This window comes from Triturus cristatus, chromosome 12, assembly GCF_964204655.1.
Source record: "Triturus cristatus chromosome 12, aTriCri1.1, whole genome shotgun sequence".
Lineage (NCBI taxonomy): Eukaryota > Metazoa > Chordata > Amphibia > Caudata > Salamandridae > Triturus > Triturus cristatus.
In genome coordinates, this window is record NC_140595.1 from 643,844,287 (window position 1) to 643,859,772 (window position 15,486).

The 15,486-nt window shown below is 41.5% G+C and overlaps 1 protein-coding gene across 2 annotated transcripts in view; it reads left to right on the plus strand.

Annotated features, from left to right (window-relative positions):
* Positions 1-15,486, plus strand: part of USP10 (ubiquitin specific peptidase 10) — a 333,623-nt gene that overhangs the window by 221,252 nt on the left and 96,885 nt on the right. The gene's annotated exons all lie outside the window — the stretch shown is intronic.

A 15,486-nucleotide genomic window follows, 5' to 3' on the forward strand; every position in this document is an offset into this window, starting at 1 on the left:
GCGCGCCCGCACACATGCACTGTAGCTCTTGGCTGGCCTGGTAGCACTTTTTGGAGCCCTCTCAATAAGTCTCGCCAGACCAGCGCATGCGCTGGGTCCGGCGAGACCTAATAAGTCTCGCCAGACCAGCGCATGCGCTGGGTCCGGCGAGACCTAATAAGGCATTTAACAGTTATAAAGTCGAGTTTAACCTCCCAAAAAGGGATGTCTTAAGTCAAATATGTCATATAAAAAAAGGCCACTGGAGGGCGTCAGAACACCAGAAATGCCAAACGCATTGGCGCACTCCTAACCCTTTATTCATTGCTTGTTGCTGACAGATTGTCTATGCGAATGTTGCACTAATGCTGGTTCTCCATCATCTGATTCTTTCTGAGATCCATTGTCAGTTGAGCGTCTGTAGGTACCTGTGGTTTCCCCGAAACACCTTACATAAAAATGTTTTATTTTATTTGAAATATATACACATTAACAAAATGCGTATTTTTAGTGGTAGGTATTCATTATCTTTTCTCTTGGATTTATGAAATCCATTCCCTAAATTAAATCGAGCATACATTACTTTTGACTGGAAACGCAAAGCTTTTTACAATTTTTGAGCTGAAAAATGAAAATTAAGTCTCCAGCAGAGCCTGTAAAGAGTGCTAGAGTGAGGCTGCACTTTTAAGCATTTCTGAAGTTCTGTCACCTCGTGCCCTGCAGGATCAGCCAAGCAGTTTGTTTTTTCTTTCTTACTGAGAACAGCCTTCCGAAAGGCTATTTTTGCTTGAAACCTCAATGTTTTGTGGCTGGTTTTATGGTTTTATCGTGCTGTCTTGACATATGCGTGGTAAAAAAGTTTTTGTTTTTTTGTTTTGTTGCTCTAAGTGTTTTTTTTTCTTCCTTTTTGTCTTGGGGTCGCCTCCACGCAGTCTGTTAACTCAGTGGCCCTGGTGACTGTTTCATAAGTGCCTTTTAAAGTGGGGAAAGTGGTCCTGTAACAATGAGCATGGCATCCGTGCATTCTAACTGTACAGAGAAGCGTGTTTGTCCTACAGGAGGCTGGCGGGACAGGGAGAGCGGGCATCTCATAGGGGAGTGCGGTGACTTCCTTCTTGGTCATCAGCTCCAGCAGGGGGAGAGAGCAAGTACCTTCCTCCTCTCCCCTCTGCTTGACCGGGTTAGACTCTCCCCATACCCCTGGGATACCCTGGCATGCTCTCGCCTCACTGGCTGACGGTGAAGCATTCAGCATGCATGTTGGACTCTAGCTGCCGGATTGCATAATCTCGTGGTGGATATGCCTAAATGTCTGCACATCTATAAATCCGTTTTCAATTTACTCATTCCCAATCCGATGAATCTCCTATTAGATGGTGCTCTTGTGACGCTGTAATACCCACCCACCTTAGGTGTAAATCAACTAAGCTGCACCAAATGCAGTCTAGTACAATAAATCCAACAATGCACCGAAGAACACAAAGTACTGTTACTCTCATCCAAACAAAATGGTCTCTTTGATCAGCAATAGTTTCTTATGCAATTGTTGATTAAGTTCCACCGTTGATGGTATGCAAAGTCTTTTTTTTATTCCAGCAATAAACACAAGCGCAGAAGCCGTGTTTCGCCGTCTTGGACTTTTTCAAGGCTGATAAGTGACACGAGAAAGGTTTAATCACTGATGTGCTGTAGGTCTGCAAGGAATAAGTCTCTCGCAAGCCACTTGTTTCAAACTGCCTCGTTACGCCCAACGAAGGTTCACTAGTTGTCATTTGATAGAGGTCCCAAGATAAAGTTCCCACAAAATTCACAAAAATTATCAATAGAAGTAGAAATCCTCTTCCTTGAATTATTAGTCCTGCTCTGGGACTGTTGAAAAACCAATACCATTATCAGTGCCAGATTCTTCCTCCTCATCTGAGCTGATTTAGATATCAAAAAAGATAAAGCCGTCTCCATCTGCCAGCCCCCATACCTGTCCAGGCCTTCCAGCAGGCCCTGCTAGATCTCTTCTGGACAGCCGCATTAGCCCTGGTCAAGTGCACAAGGGTGGACCCAGTCCTGTGGGTTTGGTGATTCTGGCGGCGCTGACTCAGACTCCATGCTGCTTCTGAAGCCTGCCAACACTGACTTTGTGTTCCGCACGGCCTCTGGCACAGACACTGGTGCCTCCTAGAAGCTATTTTCAGTGCCCTTTCAAACCCCTCAAAGTTTTATGGACATAATCAGAGTAGCAAAAAAAAAGTAGTTCAGGCCTCTTTTGATATTATAATCCCTTACTATTGTCCAGAGATTTCCTGTATGCAAGAACTTCTCCGATCTGACCTACAGTGCTCTTATCATGCCCAAAAAGTCCATGGCTGTATAAAAGTTGATTGCTTACAGGTAGACACAACCTCCTCTTCTCTTGCAACACAAATTGCTACCCCTTTGAAAAATGTAAGTGGTCTGGATTCATTTGCAGAAGGGGCTTTGGCTTAGACATCTGAATTGTCATCAGAGGAAGTCTTTGTTCACTTTGTTGGCATGAAAAAGAGTAGTAGCATTAATCTTGAACACCACTGAGGACAAAAAAGTTTGACAGTATTAGTGTAGCCTTATTTTGCAATGTTACTTCGACCTTTTCACTAAGCCCTTTTGGAGCCTGTACCGGCTGCCTGGGAGAAACGTTTCTTGGGTCAGGCACTCCATACAGGCTGATCGTTTGACAAGACAAACCCCCTTCTTCGTGATCCAAAATGTATTACATCCTTCCCTGGTGAATGCAACTTGCTTACCCGGCCATTATGTCCCCGCCCTGTGTGAAATTGTGGAATTAATGGTTACTCTCCGCGACCATGAAAAAACCCTTTATTGATCTGGTCCAGGATAGTTTGAACCCATGGAAATCCTTAGAGTGCCTTGGATTCTATTGACACCGTGGCTCAATTCATGAGGACGTCTGTCAAACTCAGTAACCTTAAAAAACAAAAATGTAAATCCGTATTTGTAAAGCGCAAACTACTCACCCTTACGGGTCTCAAGGCGCTGGGGGCCGTCGAGGAAATTAAGTGAGCTATTGCCCAGAGTCACATGGTGCTGGGCTTATCTGACACCGGAGACGGGGATCGAACCGTGTGCTTCGAAGTCAGCTGCCCTGGCCGTTGCACCACACCTTGTTTGGATGCATTAGACGGAATTCTTGGTAGCTGTTCCGGCAATCTTCATGTACATGCCCTTTGATGGCGAGTAGCTGTGCTAAGAGAAAGGCTCGTGCCTCTCTGGAATGCCTCTTAAACAGACACTGCACGCTTTCTAGGCCTAGATTCCCTGGGAAAACAATTCCACCATCAGTACAGGAAGTTTTAAGGCTACTCTAGGCATCCACTTTCTCAGCACCGATAGCAACCGCTCTATTCCCTGACATCTGCTGGCTCTGCTGCATTAAAACTCCTTTTTATGGGGGGTGTTTGTATCTCATTTCTTAAATGTGGATCGCTTAGTTTTCCAGCTAAACTACAAAGGATATGCCCGTCCATTTCTCTAGTCTACCAGAACATGCTGTCTGGCACACATCTCAATTTTGGAGGCAGAAATTCTTGGCCAGTAGATCAAAGGTGGCCAGTAGATCAAAGGGCCCTAGAAGTTTTTCCCATGGTGGAAAGGGGCACACAGGGTTTAATCTTACATCTTGGTCCCAAGAAAGAAGGAAGTCTCGGACGCATTCTGATGGATACCTCTAACCGCAGATTACGTACCTTTATAATAGTCCCCCAGGAGCCAGACTGGTCTGGAAATGGTCTCAGCAGTGTTCCAGGGCACCTCTTGGGGGCCCTGTGCGGGTCTAAATTGGCCTCGTTCCACCTTGAAGTGGCTGAGCAGAGCCACATATAAGCACCACCTCTGTTCATCAGTCAGTTCCTTTCGGTCTGTGCCTTCGAACGCTGATCAGGGACCTGCTTCCTTTTTCGTCCGTTGACGTTCTTTCACCCACACAGTGTGCCTCTAGAGTTTGGACTCTGGGTACCAGTTTAGCCTTGCGTAGAATGTGCCTTCATGCACACGAAAGCAATTGAGGACCTTGAAGGAAAGCTGTATATTGCCGATCATCGGAAGAAGTCACAGACCCCGTGTAAGTCCCACTCCAAGTTGAAGGTGCAGACCCTTTTCTGCTCATGAGGCTTTTCCCTCATGGTCGAAGTCTAGTAAGTCAAAGAAGCAGCATAAAAAGTCGAAGCGGGACACAACCCCATCCTGCCACTTTGTCACAAGGGCGTTAAAGTACTAATCTATTTCTGATACCCAATTGCGGAGCAGATACTTGTCCTGATGCGCCTGAATTCCTAGGCCATTGGCACCGCAGCAGGCAAAGGCTTTTAGGCTCCAAGGACCCACAGGCACTGTTGGCAAGTCCAACCTTTGTGTCTGAGCCCCTTGAACCAGCCTTAGGTTCCTCATTGACTTCGGTACCCTCTTCCGTTCTGACTCCAAGACCTTTGCCGGACCCTCCATCAATCCGAGTCCCAATGTCGAAGGCGCCAGAGTTCAAGCCCCTGCAGACTCCAGTGTCTGAACCCGTGCTGCATCTGTCTCAACCTCGGCTGAGGTCACTCTTTAACTCCACTCCAGCACATCCAGTTCCCCTACAATCGGATTCAAGCAAAACACTTCCTCTACCACAGAGCAGAACTCAGATGCTTAATCTTTAAGCTTGGATTCTGACCAGAGTTTACTATCTCCTGATAATGACGATGGAAATGATTGACTCCCAACATTTTGATGATTACAGCATACATATGGACTTGCAAGAGGCTACAGGGATTAACACAATTGATATTTTAAAAAAACAGTCAACTGGCTCTCCAGCACTTACCTAGCAGACGTCCTCCGTAATTGAAATCCACAAATCCAAATGTCCATAAACAAAATGCATTCCACAGAATCAAGATCCTATTACCCCAAATTCAACCTCCGCCCAAAATTACAAAAAGAAGAAAGAACTGAACCAGATAGCATTGTACTGGTATTTGCTGTTGAGGTATTAGTATTTGCTGTTCAAATTTAAAAATGATCACTAACCTAATAATGTTCTTTAATCTTCATCCATGCCTCTTTACATAGCGATCTACACAAACTCATGAAGCAACCACTCATTTGACCTCACATGTGGCAGTCTTTTAAAAGCTTCCGGAACCTTCCATAATCTCACCTTAGCGCCAAGGCAGCATCATGTATCAAAGCGCCAAACCTTATTACTGAAATCTCCAACCCTAAATATCCAATGGCTTGGATTGGCGTCTGACATCACTTCCTTCTTTCTCGCTGAACTTAATGTTTCAAATATCAACTGTCCCCTTTCTAATGATCAATACACAATTCCTCTTCTTACACAATGATACAGCATTTTGAACTCCTCCGTCCTTATTTCATACATAGTACTACAAAATTCCTAAAATGAAACAAAATTGTTTTCGATCCATCTTAATAATAAAATATCAACATACAAGTATTCTATACTAACAATCTCAAACTCTTGACTCACCAGCGTCAAAGGTTAATTCCTAACCAATTACCCTATATAGTAGCCCTACAAATTGTACGAGCCTAAACGTAAAGATTGCTCCTTTCCAAATCAGCCGCTTGAAAACCAAAATTCTCACACAGTTCCTGGTTCCTAGTGGTCTCGAACCATGATCTACTAAATCAAAGGATATGTTACTCCCCATTACGCTAGATCTGTCTCTAAGCAATTTACAGACATACATAGTTACTAGTAGGATTGTTATCCGTATAGACAAGAGAAAATTCATGTAAAACCGCAATCAGCCTATCAATTTTGAATTCTCAGTTCTTAGCAGTCTTTTAGCAAAAAAAAAAGTAAAGGAGTTTCCTCAAATCCCAATTATCCATCTATAACAAGTAGATTACCAGTCCTAGTACTCTTGAACTATAATACTATAATACTCCCTATCAAGGGCAATATATCTCTATTGTTTGTATATCAAAAGCTCTGTACCTCCCTATTTAGTTATATCTTTAATAATAAGGTCTGCAAATATACACACTGTATGGCCAAATGAGTAGAAAACCAAGAACTATAACACAAGACCACTTTTAGCCAATCTATCTACCATATTAAAGCGCACTATTGCTGTCACGTTTCCAGTCTACAGCCGACTCGAACCCTTTCTCTCCACATCAGACTGTATCTTACCTGCTATGCTCTAAGCACATCCAAATATACAAGATTGATGTAATCACACTGTGCATCAGTAAGAATAGATCATCAAAGAACATTGACAAGAAACCATGTATTGTAATTCTAGATTTGAATCACTTGTCAGGGAAAGTTTACTGATAGTAATTCCCACTCGTAAATGAACTTTTCTATTATCTTAAGGTCTGATAAAATTCCTTATAAGTACTGAGTCCCATTTTTACAGGTTGCATGGTATCTATCCACCAAGTTTCTCTGAGCCGTGACTTATGTTCACGATATTGGGGACAATAAAGTATTTTATCGGAAGGTTTTTTTTCTGGTCTTCTCTCTAAGCAGTAGTGGTTATAGCAATATTGAATGTGATTTGCTCTCCTTTTTGTTATGAATTTGTTAATATGCAAGTCAGAAAGGCTACAGACCTCGAAGGGTTTTTGAAGCTTTGTGCGGGCCAGACAATTGATTTTTCCTTGATTTATATAATAATGCAGCACGCAAACATGTCTACCTAAAAAAATAAAGCTACAATTAATACCCAGGAGGTGTTCGTCAAAGCATTATCATGGAGAGATGTCTTTTAACGTATTGCATTAATGCTCTTCTCTTCATATAATAGGTAATTGTCCAGTTGTTTGATTCAATAATCACTGCGCATTGTACTTAAAGTAATCTTTATCTCAAGGTTGTTCAGTATGTCTGTGATTCTAACTACTGTAAAACTAAAACATGGTCTCTCAACAGCCGACCACCCCACACTTCCATTTCCCCAGAAGTATCTGTTGCCCATTCCTGTTTCTGTCCAGTAGTAAACAGTTATTTAGAATAATCCAGTACCTTGTTTATATAATACTCTTGGGGGAGAGGTGTACTGCCCCCTTGCCTTAGTTGCATCTCTTGCCATCACTATGATTAGTTCTCATTAAATACTATATCCTTTTCTGGTAGAGGACAGCGGGAGGATTCGCTTGCTGTGAAATGCCCCTTTTCCCATTTTAAGAAATAGTGTGACTCAGTACGTTTCCTGTGCGTAGCGAACAAGATGTCTCCCTGACCTCAATAGGCTCATTAATGCTAGTATAGACATGATAAAAGCCTAGGAAGCACCCAGTTTGTCAAATGTCTAAAATATCCACCATGTCTCACACAGTTTTGCTCAATTACTATTTATCCGTCTCTCCTTCTGCAGAAGGTCCAGTTGAAGTCTCTTGGCTCATTACAAGTGTGTTTTCCTTCACTTCTGTTGATTAATTTGGATCTAATCGACTTTGTGCTAGGCCCCCAGACAGTGTCTCGGACTCTACTTTAGGGGATGTGATCTTTGGTCTTGATGGGCCCATTGACAACTTTGCAAAGTTGTGGAGGACTGCTGAGCCCACTCCTCCACCCAGGCCCATGCAGCTTCTGGGTTATCAAAAAAGAAAGATTTAACTTGGAAATTTAGCTGGGTATAAAAACGCATAATTCTTTTTTTGCTTAACCACTTGAAAGAGCGTGCGTCATTTTTACACTAGTCTTGTATACTATGTAAAGAGCATGATTTCTTGTGAGACTGCATGCTGTTATGATACGTTGATCAAAAATATTAGCCTACACTTCTTTTTCGATTGTTAAGCTGAGATCTATGCTGATAAATCATAATTACTCCGGACTGGTGGTCTCAGTATTGCACTCAGTTTACATTTGTTTGACATGCGCTGTGGAAATGCCTACTTAGCATTTGGTTGGGCATAGGATAATGTGAATTTACATGCATAATGGAGCTGGAAAAATTACTTGTAATTCTACTTTTTTCATCCTGAACTTTGGTAGTGTACAGTCTTGCTTCAATTATCTTTGAAGACACACAAGTCTTCCATGCAGACTAGACCTTCTGACCTGAAGCTCTGGCAAGATCTTCCACTGCAGTCTACCGTTGCTGATCTGGATCCCTGCTCCAGAGTACCATGAATACGGCCACTGGAATCTGCCAGATGACTGTAGGGTTGTCTTGAAAGACTCCATGTTCTTCCTGTAGATCTTCGTACCCTCTTGAGTGGAAGAGATTCTGTGTCTAACCTCTGTAGAAGCAGAGGGACCAGATAACTAGCAGAAAGACAGCATATACTGGCTTATCTTCCTTTTGCTACCCCTGACCTAGAAGTTTCTTTTGGTAATGTACATCTGGCTACCATTACTGATTACAGATAGTGTCCTTCACAGAAATCTTTATTGCTGTCATGATCAATTATTTTCTGGAAGGACAAGAAGGGGCTTTACTAGCGAGAGACCTTTTGCCCTAGTGGATTTAGAATTGTCCTTTTTAAATAAATGTGACTTCCTTTTGAGCGGTAGCATAAATCAGATCTTCATCATGTACATTTGAAGGTAGTGTCACTGGTAGCCGTTACTTGTACTAGAATGATTCTGGTTATCTTCAAGCTCTTTACACTGAAGAATCCTATTTTGTGTTTACTCACAGCACTTTATCCTGGATCTCACCCTTCTTTCTTCCCTATTATCTAAGAAATCATCTTACCTGAACAGGATGGTTTCCTCCCAACTTTCTTTTCTGACTCGTTCCCCCTCCCCCCAAAAAGAGAGGATTCTTCATACATTCGCTGTTAACATTACTTTGACAAGATAACAGGCAGCAACAATCACTAGTCATTTGTTTTTTTGTTTGTACGGATATGGCTTCCAGGAAGCAGGCAGCTGTTAGTTGGTTAGTATCCGGTTTCACAACTTGCTACTTAAAAACTGAACAGACCTTAACTGACAATGCTTATTCTGCCTTAGGCCGAGCTGCCGTAGTTACTTTCATGATGAAAGTCTCTATTTTAAACATTTGTTAGTCAGCCAATATTCATTTACCTTTGCTTGCCATGTCTGTATTGTTTCTGGCTCCAGGACAAGTACACTGGTGTGTTAATCTTCCTTTTATAACATTTTTGTATAAACCGGATTATTTTTTCCTCATCTATAGTTGGTCCCAGTCTCTGAATTATGGTTATCTTCAGTTTGCCCCTCTATTTTGCTGTTAATGTATATTAGAGAGGATACCAAAGTGGACAGCAAAAAGTTACTTGTAATTTTAAGTCTAAGCTATTCTTACCTTACCCATAATCCTACACCATAGGTGTTCTTTCTGACTCGATAAATAACCCATCCACCTCCCCTGGACAAAATAAACTTTCTAGAGAATTTTTACTTACTTCAGATTCTCCGTTTCAAGAAATTAACTGGTACATCTACCAGGCAGGCCATCATGAGACGGTGCTCCTTCAAGAATTCTTAAAGGCGCCATGTTTTCCTTTTAGTTTTTTAGTGTTAAAAATGGAGAATTGTTTTGGGCAAATATTCTATAACTGGTTTGGTATATTGACTGTATTTTTAGAAACCAAAAATGAATGAATGAAGAAATTGAATATGTTTAACGGATTTTAAATTATATTTTTTTAATAGACGTTACAAGGATTTGTTGTGCACAGATATGTTCAAAGACATCAGCTTAGTTGCATAATGTGTAGGAAGCAGATCTTTGGAACCAGCACACAGATGTTTTCAGCACATGCTTTGGTTGAGACTCCACAGCTGGCTACCTGATTGCCCTGCAACAGGCTCTACCCGTCTTGTAGATAGGTTAGAGGCAAATTCCACAACAGGCTTCACAGGATACAGATCTCTACATGCAACTGTGACCACTATTCTTGACCACCTCTAGAAAACTTTGAGTCACTGTACAGGTCAGCTGTTCCCTCAAGTTGTAAAATCTTTTCAGCTCTTCTGTGGGTTTAGATTATGTTCCCTCTTCAGAATCCTTCTCCTCCAATCACTCCCTTCTCTCCCATCACCTACTATGCTACTTTCTGAAAATTCCCTACCCTGGGGGGGACAAACTTTCATCAGGGTTCTAGATGTGAAGTATATTGGTGAATTTGATCTAGAAACTGGCTTGACAAGTTCAACGCCAGTGTTTTGAACTATGTGGTTCGGAGAAGGATCAAAGGTAACTTGATCAGCCAGCACAGTGCATTCCTTAGGGGATATCCTTGTAGTGGATGGAGGTAGAGAGGTTTCAAGGGAGACTGAGGAGGATGCTGGCAGTTTGAATCTCAAAACACCCATCCAGAGATGACCATGAGACTTTTTATCCCTCTGAGGTCTCCATTGTTGACAACCTGGGAACAGAGAAGCCTTATTGGGGTATGTTCCCTGATGTGTGCATGTGTTGGTGGGATAGTTGCAGCCTAAAGATAACTATCTCCACTTACTGATTGCCTGGAGACCTGTGCCCCTTCATCAGGACCATATGGCTAGATGCCCTAGTAATTGAAGTTTGACTTAGAATGGGTGGTGCCATGTTTCTCCTGCATGACTTTGAGACATGCATGATGTAGTTGCTCTAAAAAAGTACTTGATTCCAGCCGCTGTGACAGAAAAGACAGGACAGTGTCCCTGAGATGGTCCACTTCAAGGAGGGTGCTAGCAATGCGATCTTTCTATTGAAGAAAGTATCCTTCCAGACTCCCATAGTGCAGGTGGTATGACAATGTCCACTTCATAATAGTATTTCCTCATTAGCTGCAAAGGTATGAGGAAACAAAGCTTGAATCTGGAATTGATATATCACAAAATTGAGAAACTGGACAGGTACCCTTGTCTGAAGAGACCCAACACGTACTTGGATTGGCATTAACGGTTTTAGTTTTGATACATGTAGTCTGCTAATGCAGTGTACAGTAATAAACATGTTTCCCAAGAATGTGTTATGGGGTGGACAAACCTGAATCTGTCATTTTAAATGATCAATCACTATCACTCTGATACTTTCTAAGCTGCAATGAATAGCCAGGGAAGGATCACTTTGGACATGTACCCTTCCTGGTATAGAATGTTTTTGAAGTAAGAGAGTCATGAGTTTGTGGTGGGTGGATACCAGAAATTAGAGATACCTGGCTGCTTAGGGCTCAACCATATTGCTTTGTGGAGTTCAAGATTTGGAAGGTGATAGAGGAAATACCTCACTGAAGTTCAGGAGGTGACTGCAACAAAGATGTACAGAACTAGCCACAGCAGTATCTGCATATTAATATGCGAGAAATTTAGAGCTGATAAGGCTAATGACAGCTGTTGTCTTTTCAAGGGAAGAATTTGCCCCCATGGGAAGCTAGAAATACATGCAGGAATAGGGAGTGGCAGCTGAGGTCTTAACACCCACTGAGGTTCACTGACTTGTGGAGTTTTGATTTGATTGGAGGTGCTCAGTGTACTGGGCACACAGGTGCAGTACTGCTTCTAAATTTTCTGTAAGCAGAAAATAGCTTATTGATGGAGGGAAAACTGGTTGTCAGCTAAGAGGCCTAGTGAGATGGTATGCTGATGCCAAGGAGAAAATACTTGGTGCAGCTAAGCGGATATCTTGGGAACTTATTCTAAATTGATGAAAATTGCAAGTATCAAACTAAACTGAATGTTTCACTGAGAAGCTGTTGGCAGCTGCCGAGGTGACTTATTGTCCTTGGCAAGACCAGCCCATGCAAAGGGTACGACTATTTAGTCCATCCCTGCTCTCTGCTGCGCTTTGATGGCTGTTTTGAGTAGTCTCATTACTGACTTAGGTTAAGGGCAAAAGCTATGATGTTACCCTGTATTACGTTTAAATATGACTAAATTGACTTCTACACTACATTTTACTTATTTAAGGTGTCTTAAACATTGTTGGTCATTTACCCTTGCACTTTCCATACAGCTTTGAACAGTACCTTTAATGCTCTGAGTAGATATGACTGGAAGAATACAGTACGCTATATACACTAGAGTTTCATAGTCCACGTGCAGATCTGATTAGGCTGTAGGTTTGGGTGTTTGCCCCCTAGCATTCATTTGGAAAAAGGTCAGCTTTGAGTTGAGCATTTTTTCCAGGTTCTCTAGTGTATGGTCCAAGCAAAGGATGATATTGGGTATTCCATATGTAGAAATACTGTAATTTTATGCCCGATACTATTCATCTGAATTATTCTAGCTTTTGTACTATTAACACCGTTTAGTAGTGTGGTTCAAATGTTTGTGACGTATGTCTTGCTTTTTTCCTTTTCTAGAAGAATGTGAATCCGGTTGTCATTGGCATTAATCAGAAATTAAAGTAGTGATTGATAACTTTTGTGACTTAATGTCTGTGCATGGTGAACTGATGGTAAGATGGATGAACCCTGGGACTGCCAGATGCAACCTACGTTTGGATTATTCTATAGAGCATGTTATGGCTGCTTTAATGGTGGGAGGACTAAATTGGGAATAAGGGACACTCAGACGTTTCCATACATTGTATTCTAAGCAAAATACCAGTTCCCCCAGTATGAGACTATTGAACAACGCAAATATTTTCGTGGTGCCTCCTGTTCTTTGTCTATATTGGTCAATAGATCTTCTCTGGTATTTGCCAATGTGATTTTTGTCCCTTTCTGGGTTTAATCACTGAACTGTACTTGCGGGTTAGCTGGTGATACTGCACTGACTAGCCCTTCGAAGACTCTGCTTGGGCACAGCATAGTTCAAATAGATTGCGTATGTATATGTAATCAAGAGGTAGCTGAGGGTCTCTTCATAAGCAGAATTTGGAGCGATCCCCTTATTGAAGTACTTTTATAGGATCAGTTTTACCTGGGGTAATGTGACCAGAAGCAGCTTGATAGATTGTGCTGGTCAAGGCCTGGAGAGTTTTGCTCTTTTGTGGGTTGGCTTACTAGAGATAACCCTATTTGATATTAACATGTTTCCCTGTTAAGTTTTAAGTCCTGCATCGACAATCTCAACACTGTGCTCATACATGAAATCAGTCTTAATTGTGCAAGATCATTTTCGAGGTATTGATCGATTACCTTTCCAATTTGAGAGTTCCTAAAGTGCCTCACAAGCCAACTTGCCCCTCAATCCTTAATGTCCCGATATCTGGTATTCTTCCTAGCAGTTTCTTCTGTTTCATTACAGTTCGACATCCTTGAGCTTTGCAGTGATGGTCACTTCATGCAACCAATGATACATTTTCTTGCCAGTGTTGCTACTTCTATTGGTTTGCTGCTGTTGACATCATCCAAAACACTGAACCAGTAGACACATTTCTACCTAATGACTTCTATGTCCTTAAGTGTGTTATTGAAACCTGTGATCCTTTTAGGTTTTGGAAAGTAATTTGGGATCATTGAGGTGTGACTTGATGGCAAAAGATTCTCTCATCTATTTCTAAACCTACATTCATGCTGTCTTGGTCATACAAGTTTACAGAGTTGGAGAATCTTTCTGCTGGTTGTTGTGGGTCTCAAACTAGTGTTAAACGCCATATTTAAAGACCTGTTCCTGTCTGTAAAAGCATATCCATTATTGCTACTAAGTTGTTCAGAGTGCTTATTTGCAGCTGAGGTTATAAGTCTTAAAAGTATACATGCTGTATTTCCTTGCGTTGAGCACAACTGAACGCAGGATCTTTGTGTTGACATCAGCCCATCTCTTGCCCCACTGAGAATTTGTTGTCTAACAATCTGTCATTTGTATGTTGATCAGAGCAAGGTACACGTGTGAGGTCTTCATCACAAACAACCTTGTGTTGCATTTCAAAGTCGACAGCTTTCAGACAGCCTACCCTTTGAGTGGTTTCATTCTTAAAATTCACTTTGTGGGGATGTGTCTCTGTTAGTTATGAAATTGCAGCACAGAGTAATAATACCGCTGCAGGGGAAAGGATTAAAGATGTAGAACAATGGTGAGATTTTTACTCCTGGTTTTTCAGATTTCTCGGTGTATTGTTGTAATGCATGATTATTGGACTAAGATCCATCTAATCAATCGCTATCCACATACACTGAGCATAGGGAGGTCAGTTTTGTTTTTTATAAAAACTCAGATGCTGTAGAATTTGTATTGAGTTGTGGAGTGATGCAAATAAGATTTAATTACAGACACTAGTCCTGGAGCGCAAATGTACATTACAAAGTGAGTGAATTTCACGTCACATCATTTAACTACAAACGCACAGTGGTTAATTACTTTTTAATTGTTTAAGATTTGACAACCTACATAATTGACCGTATGTTATTTATTTGTAGCCCCTGATAGAAAACTGAATCAAATAATTCATTCATTGTGTATCAATCAATTTGATTCATAGATGTTTCCCCGCTTTTAACATAATTGAAGCCCCCTTTTCTCTTAAGAGCAGGTTTATGTAATCTGGCCCATAAATTTCTGCTGCTACTGTGACTGTCTTGTCATATAATGGAGGCGTTTGTGTTCATAAACAGTTTTTTTATTTTTTTTATAAAGTCGTTTCTCATATCAGTTTGGTGTGGTGGGTAAAAAATAATATGCCTAATATTTGAAGCCTTGTTGTAGTGTGGTCTACAGCATCTGGACCGCAGTGTAGCTATTCCCATTACCTGTTCCTCGTTAACAAGAAAAGTAGAATGATATATACTATAATCACTTCATGGGTGGTGCCGTTATTATATAGCAAATGCTTTTACGAAATCGGACACCACGCTGGGTCATGTTATTTTTTATGATTATGCAAAAACTGGTAAAGCCCTCTATGAACAGTGGACCGTGTGCAAGCTTGGACCATGCTGGCAGTTCCTTTAGCATATAGTACTTGCAAATTGACTTGGTCTAAATATTGGAGAACCCATTCATTTCCAGTATCTATTCGGCGAGAATTCAAAGCCACAATGGCAGGTTGGAGGGTGTCCAAGACCACAGACTAGACGAGCTCAATGTAGTCACCAGTGCTGAACATAAGAGGTGCTCATCTTTTCTCCGCGCCTGAGCCTTTTCCACAGATTATGCTTTTGCCGCATGAAATCTTTTCTAGAGTCACATGCTCTGCAAATTCACTGCATATGGCTATTGTTTCTGGGACCTATTCCTAGCTTCCTGGGCCACACTTCACTTATCTCACTGTCAGCAACTAGACCTATTTGTGATTAGGAAATACTTACGAATTCACCAATCTAAGCTTGAACTTGATACCCGCACTCGAAAAGATGTTGCAACTATCTTTAAGGGCTCTATAAGTATCTACTTTATGGCACCACCACCTATAGCCTTTCGAGGGTTTCGGATTGCAATAAATAGCTTCATAAAAGGTCTTGTTGACAGAGGAAAGGGTGGAAGGGTGCATCCACCAAACAGCGGACTTTGAAAATCCTTTTGCAAGTGCCGTGAACCTTGTCTGATGCTGAAAATGTCAGAAGAAATTGTACTGACCTCTAATCATACTGATCTTGCTAAACAGGAAAACAATCTAAACTCTGACCACACAATTACAGTGTTCTCCGCAAGAG